Source organism: Pecten maximus, unplaced genomic scaffold, assembly GCF_902652985.1.
Source record: "Pecten maximus unplaced genomic scaffold, xPecMax1.1, whole genome shotgun sequence".
In the NCBI taxonomy this organism is placed as follows: domain Eukaryota; kingdom Metazoa; phylum Mollusca; class Bivalvia; order Pectinida; family Pectinidae; genus Pecten; species Pecten maximus.
The window spans coordinates 1-6,600 of NW_022981900.1; the positions used below are offsets into that span (position 1 = coordinate 1).

At 40.7% G+C, this 6,600-nt stretch overlaps 1 long non-coding RNA gene across 1 annotated transcript; it reads right to left on the bottom strand.

Moving 5' to 3' along the window:
• Positions 1 to 396: 396 nt before the first annotated feature.
• On the bottom strand, positions 397 to 4,785 carry LOC117320300. The gene is made up of 3 exons (XR_004530999.1): positions 4,727 to 4,785; positions 592 to 660; positions 397 to 436 (listed from the first exon to the last, which is right to left on the bottom strand). It is a non-coding gene; the product is annotated as an uncharacterized LOC117320300 (long non-coding RNA).
• Positions 4,786 to 6,600: the final 1,815 nt, after the last annotated feature.

Genomic DNA, 6,600 nt, shown 5'->3' on the forward strand with positions numbered 1-6,600 from the left:
TTTTGGGCCCATGCGCCCCCTGGGGTAACCACACCCCCACCACTATTGGAATGTTGGAGCTATTGTGGCCCATCATCCATTGATATTCCCAAGAAACATTGTGGATATCTATATCATTCCCTCTAAATACTTTCCTGTAAAAGTCCAGTAATCACACCAAGTTACTGTAACCAGTAACAATACATTCCAAGACAACAAAACACCTGAATAGTTGTCTGACCACATATTCTGCTGTCGGTGCTCACTTAATGGGCGACTTCAGGTGTAAGGAAATTATTTTGACTGAATGTTTGGTGGGATTGTTTGGTGGGATTCTACGAAAAGTTACAAGTATTTTAATCTTTCATACTGCAAAGTTAATGGTTTTCAAATTTTAATCAAATGGTATTAAGACTGTACTTACTTTGCTTTGGAAAGCGAATCGCTGTTGGAATGACTACAAAATAAATATATAGTATTATAGTCAGATAAATAAAATTTATGAACATACCTACATTCAATACTAATCATTTTGTTCTTTCACTCAAATATTTTGGAGCTGAAAATGCATAAGATCCAATTTTCATTAATTGAGCATTAAAAGTTTTCTACCTTCCCACACTGTTTACACTTGCCCTCCTGGCGACGTCTGTGGACCCAATGGTGACGCATCGAAGTTTGCTGAAAAACAGATGGCAGTGCTTCAGGAGGGATAAAAACATTGATTAGTGTAAATCTCAAACAATAACGGAAAAGCCAAAGTCCACATAAATGGAACTTCCTCAGGCATTTGGAAACTTCATCTTGAGACTGGAAATGAGGGCTGCATTAACTTATTATATTGTGATAAGCTTTAAAATCCTTCATCTAAGAAAAATACATCCCAAGTACTCTAAATCTATAGTTTATTGTAAAACTACATTAGAATCATAAAACAATTCACAAATTCTGACATTACCTAATTCTACATACCAATATCCTACACCTTCGGGGATCTCTATAAGATGGTGTTACACAAGAGGCCCAATGAGCCTGTATCACTCACCTGCTCCTAATGCAACTTTAAAGTAGATCTAGGTCATTAATGTAGATTTGGATGCTTAGTTTACAACCTCTTAATTCAAATGGGCCTTATTGGTAACCTGAGTTCTGATATATGTCTACTGATAGATGATGTTTAAACTAACGTCTGTTTAACACATTTCAAATGATATTTTCCTTTTAAACTAACATCTATTTAACACATTTCAAATGATGTTTTTCCTTTTAAAGTAACATCTTATGATCTATTTAACACATTTCTCCCCTGTCACCTTGTTAGTAAGGGCCCCCGTATGTGGCTACATATCCTCATAATCATCGAGAAGCCATCTGCCATATCACTGCACAAGTAAAATACATTATACATATTTTATGATGTGACTCTTGTTTCTTTACACCTACATTTTTACTAGACAAACGGAAATGAAAAAACAGTCAACTGGGTAATAGTCATTAAGTTTGCTTTAATTTGCTTATCTAAACCTTGAGAACCACACCCCAATAACAGTTATTGACAGAGATCAATTTTGTACTTGGAATTCAGATCCAAATGGCTTTGACCTCTGACTTAGTCAGTTTACTCCTTGTTTAATTCTGAACAACACTGCTTCATAAATTTATGATATAATGTTCAGTGACAAGACATTGACTTAAACCTTCACATTCGACCCCGGAACCTTGACCTAGGATAAGTTTACTCATTGTTAATTAAATTAAGACCAACTTTGTTTCGTAATGTCACAACAAAAGTTGTAAAATGTACAAACTGTGATCTTGACCTTTGACCTAGTGACCTTATCTTTAGGTCAGTGTACACATTTTTAAAATTTCAAACATTTAAACAAATTTTGTAGCCTTTCACTGCAGCAAGCTTCTTGCATTAATATCATAATCCTGGGCCTCTTGGTTATTGAAAAAAAAGTAAATTTTTCAACATATTTGACCCCTATCACCTTCCATCTGAACAAAGATGATAGCATTCATCCCAGGAAGCTACTGGCAAAATATCATAACAATGGGCCTCTTGGCTAGTGATTTGGTTAGTGATCAGGAAAATGTAAACTGTTTACAGAAGGATGATAGACGATGATGGACAAAAGGAGATGAAATAAATGAAGGCTCCTACCATACAACTGGCTTCATATCAGGTTTTAGGGTCTCTTGATTATTGAGAAGTCATTGTTTAAAGATTTTAGCACCAGACCCAGTGACCTCAAAAGCAGGTCAAAGTAATTCATTTGAACAAACTTAGAAGCCCTTCACCCTCACATGATACAGGCCAAAAATCAGGTCTATGCCTATTGGTTATTCAGAAGAGGTCATTTGAAGATCACAACATATTTGACATCTACGACCTTAAATTTACTGGTAGGTCAAGGTCAATCATTTGACAAAACATGGTAGTCATTCTACCCCTAGCCTAGAGTACAGGGAGACACCTGTTACGGTGTCTCCTACTCAGCCTGGAGTACAGAGAGACATTTGTTATTGTGTCTCCTACTCACACAGCCTGGAGTACAGGGAGACACCTGTTATTGTGTCTCCTACTCACACAGCCTGGAGTACAGAGAGACACCTGTTACTGTGTCTCCTACTCACACAGTCTGGAGAACAGGGAGACACCTGATACTGTGTCTCCTACTCACACAGTCTGGAGTACAGAGAGACACCTGTTATTGTGTCTCCTACTCACACAGCCTGGAGTACAGGGAGACACCTGTTACTGTGTCTCCTACTCACACAGCCTGGAGTACAGGGAGACACCTGTTACTGTGTCTCCTACTCACACAGTCTGGAGTACAGGGAGACATCTGTTACTGTGTCTCCTACTCACACAGTCTGGAGTACAGGGAGACACCTGTTACCGTGTCTCCTACTCATACAGTCTGGAGTACAGGGAGACACCTGTTACTGTGTCTCCTACTCACACAGTCTGGAGGACAGGGAGACACCTGTTACCGTGTCTCCTACTCACACAGCCTGGAGTACAGGGAGACACCTGTTACTGTGTCTCCTACTCACACAGTCTGGAGTACAGGGAGACACCTGTTACCGTGTCTCCTACTCACACAGTCTGGAGTACAGGGAGACACCTGTTACCGTGTCTCCTACTCACACAGTCTGGAGTACAGAGAGACACCTGTTACCATGTCTCCTACTCACACAGTCTGGAGTACAGAGAGACACCTGTTACTGTGTCTCCTACTCACACAGCCTGGAGTACAGGGAGACACCTGTTACTGTGTCTCCTACTCACAAAGCCTGGATTACAGAGAGACACCTGTTACTGTGTCTCCTACTCAGTCTGGAGTACATGGAGATACCTGTTACTGTGTCTCCTACTCACATAGTCTGGTGTACAGGGAGACACCTGTTACTGTGTCTCCTACTCACACAGTCTGGAGTACAGGGAGACACCTGTTACTGTGTCTCCTACTCACAGCCTGGAGTACAGGGAGACACCTGTTACTGTGTCTCCTACTCACACAGCCTGGAGTACAGAGAGACACCTGTTACTGTGTCTCCTACTCACACAGTCTGGAGTACAGGGAGACACCTGTTACTGTGTCTCCTACTCACAGCCTGGAGTACAGGGAGACACCTGTTACTGTGTCTCCTACTCACACAGCCTGGAGTACAGAGAGACATTTGTTACCGTGTCTCCTACTCACACAGTCTGGAGTACAGGGAGACACCTGTTACTGTGTCTCCTACTCACACAGTCTGGAGTACAGGGAGACACCTGTTACTGTGTCTCCTACTCACACAGTCTGGAGTACAGGGAGACATCTGTTACTGTGTCTCCTACTCACACAGCCTGGAGTACAGGGAGACATCTGTTACTGTGTCTCCTACTCACACAGTCTGGAGAACAGAGAGACACCTGATACTGTGTCTCCTACTCACACAGTCTGGAGTACAGGGAGACATCTGTTACTGTGTCTCCTACTCACACAGTCTGGAGTACAGGGAGACACCTGTTACTGTGTCTCCTACTCACACAGTCTGGAGTACAGGGAGACACCTGTTACTGTGTCTCCTACTCACACAGTCTGGATTACAGGGAGACACCTGTTACTGTGTCTCCTACTCACACAGTCTGGAGTACAGGGAGACACCTGATACTGTGTCTCCTACTCCCACAGCCTGGAGTACAGAGAGACACCTGTTACTGTGTCTCCTACTCACACAGCCTGGAGTACAGGGAGACACCTGTTACTGTGTCTCCTACTCACACAGTCTGGAGTACAGGGAGACACCTGTTACTGTGTCTCCTACTCCCAGTCTGGAGTACAGGGAGACATCTGATACTGTCTTTCCAGTACTCACAAACAATCTGGCACTAAGAGACAGTTGTGACTATGTCACTTATGTCATCAGTCCCGTTAGGTCAGCAATCTTTAACAGAAGCCCTTAAATATCCTCATTATATCTGTCCAGCCAGAACAACCTACCCTACTATCTCGACAATTATGGTGACACGCAGACCTGGGTCCTTGGAGACTTCTCGTCATAACAGTGTGATTTGATGACACCCTGCGGTGGTACCTACACAAGTGCTGTGATGTAAACACTGCCCACAGGGAATTTCTAATCACATTGACTCTACAATAACATTTCAGGCTGTAGATCAGCCATGGCTAAACTGCTCTTTTCTGAGCTGAAACCTTGCACAGGAACTGGTAAAGGAAGGTAACTGACTTACTTCTCTGTAATTCCTCAGTCCAGCTTCACGGAATGTTGGTTTGCATCGGAGATTTTTCTATCAAGTAAAGGAAGCAATGACATTAAAATGATCATTACAGTGATAAAGTGTACTCCTAAATATCCCTTTATTTACTGAAATTTTGGTCTGTAACTAGTGTGAACATGTTACTAGCACAATGGCGGAAATCAGATATTTCAGATTTGTCCTCATACATCAGAAATATTGTCACGTATAGACAAGCATACTGTCCCCTACTGGCCCCTAAAAATAGAAATAAAAACCCCTGGAACTTTAATTTGTCAGAAATATTATGGTCTTTGTGTGAAGATTTTATCAAATTCCCTCAAAGAATGAAGCCACTGAGTGCTGACAAATTTTGGCGGTGTGTACAAGACGGACAGAGAGGAAACCTATAGTCCCCTGGTCTCACTGGTATGGGACTAACAAGCCTGAAATACCTCGTTTATGGTACATGTACATACTACATAGCTGTTAAATTCCACGGGGTAATATTTCTGTTGTCCCAGTCGGACTCTGTTTGTACATGTTAACAGTCTTCATTAAAAACATTTTAGTGTATATGTAACGCAGTTGCGTTCCGCTCATTTATTTTTGGACTCATTCCGGAAAATTGTAACATCCGGTTACGTAAGATACCCGTGCTGCTGTGGGGTCAATCACTTTTCGTCCGTGTGTCAGCAGGGTAAGTAGTGTTGACTTTTAATCTGTGAAATTAATTAGATAACTGTCGCCCATCCTTTCCTAAATTTCATATTAATTTGTCAGCTGGATATTATTTGCCACTATCGTACATGTATTTTTATTTTCACGTGTAGTATTTTGATGTATTTTCGATGTATAGAACGTTGTTTAATTTGAGTCTCGTGTGCCGGTGTCATGTCGGAAGTCAGGTTGTTGCTTCAAGGAATTATTCCATTTTGAGAGCACTCGCGGAGTGGCTAGAGAATATTTCCGCCTCTCGGGCTGTTTCTATACCGGTAAGGTGAGGGATGGTTGTTGGAAACCTCGTTAGTAGATACGGGAAAAAAGACTGGTGGTTAGCAAATGTTGTATTCTGACCGGACATGCCACGTGCTGGAGACTCAGGGTAAACTACATTTATTTTATTTATATGGTTAGTTGTGATTAAACGATGGTTGGCATGTGTTTTAGGCTAGACGTATATAATTGTGAATTCCTCACTGTGCCTCAGGGGTATTATTTTGGTACTTTGTTATTTTTACACATGTTAATAAATTGTTGAACTTTATATGACGAGTCTATTTTCCTTCTCACCAGTTTACTAAATATTGTCTATTACTTGAAAATTCATTTGTATTTGGAATCTGCAAGCGAAAGCGGCAGTCGGACCCTGCATGGGCAAAAACTTGGTAGCAGTCCGACACACGTGGCACCCCTGCGGTACACGTGCTGCGCGTTACATATATATAGGGTCTAGTAAGTAATAATGACAGTATGGTCCAATATGTAAATTCATTGCGATTCAGGTATTCTTATCATCTAATAGATGACTTCCATCTTCGGCCTCTTGCAATAGAACATCTGTCGATTACCATTACGTCATATGTCAAATATTCTAGACTTTTGCACAGACACCCATGATATATTTGTATAATATATATATCTACAGACACCCATGATATATTTGTATAATATATATCTACAGACACCCATGATATATTTGTATAATATATATATATCTACAGACACCCATGATATATTTGTATAATATATATATCTACAGACACCCATGATATATTTGTATATAATATATATATCTACAGACACCCATGATATATTTGTATAATATATATATATCTACAGACACCCATGATATATTTGTATAATAT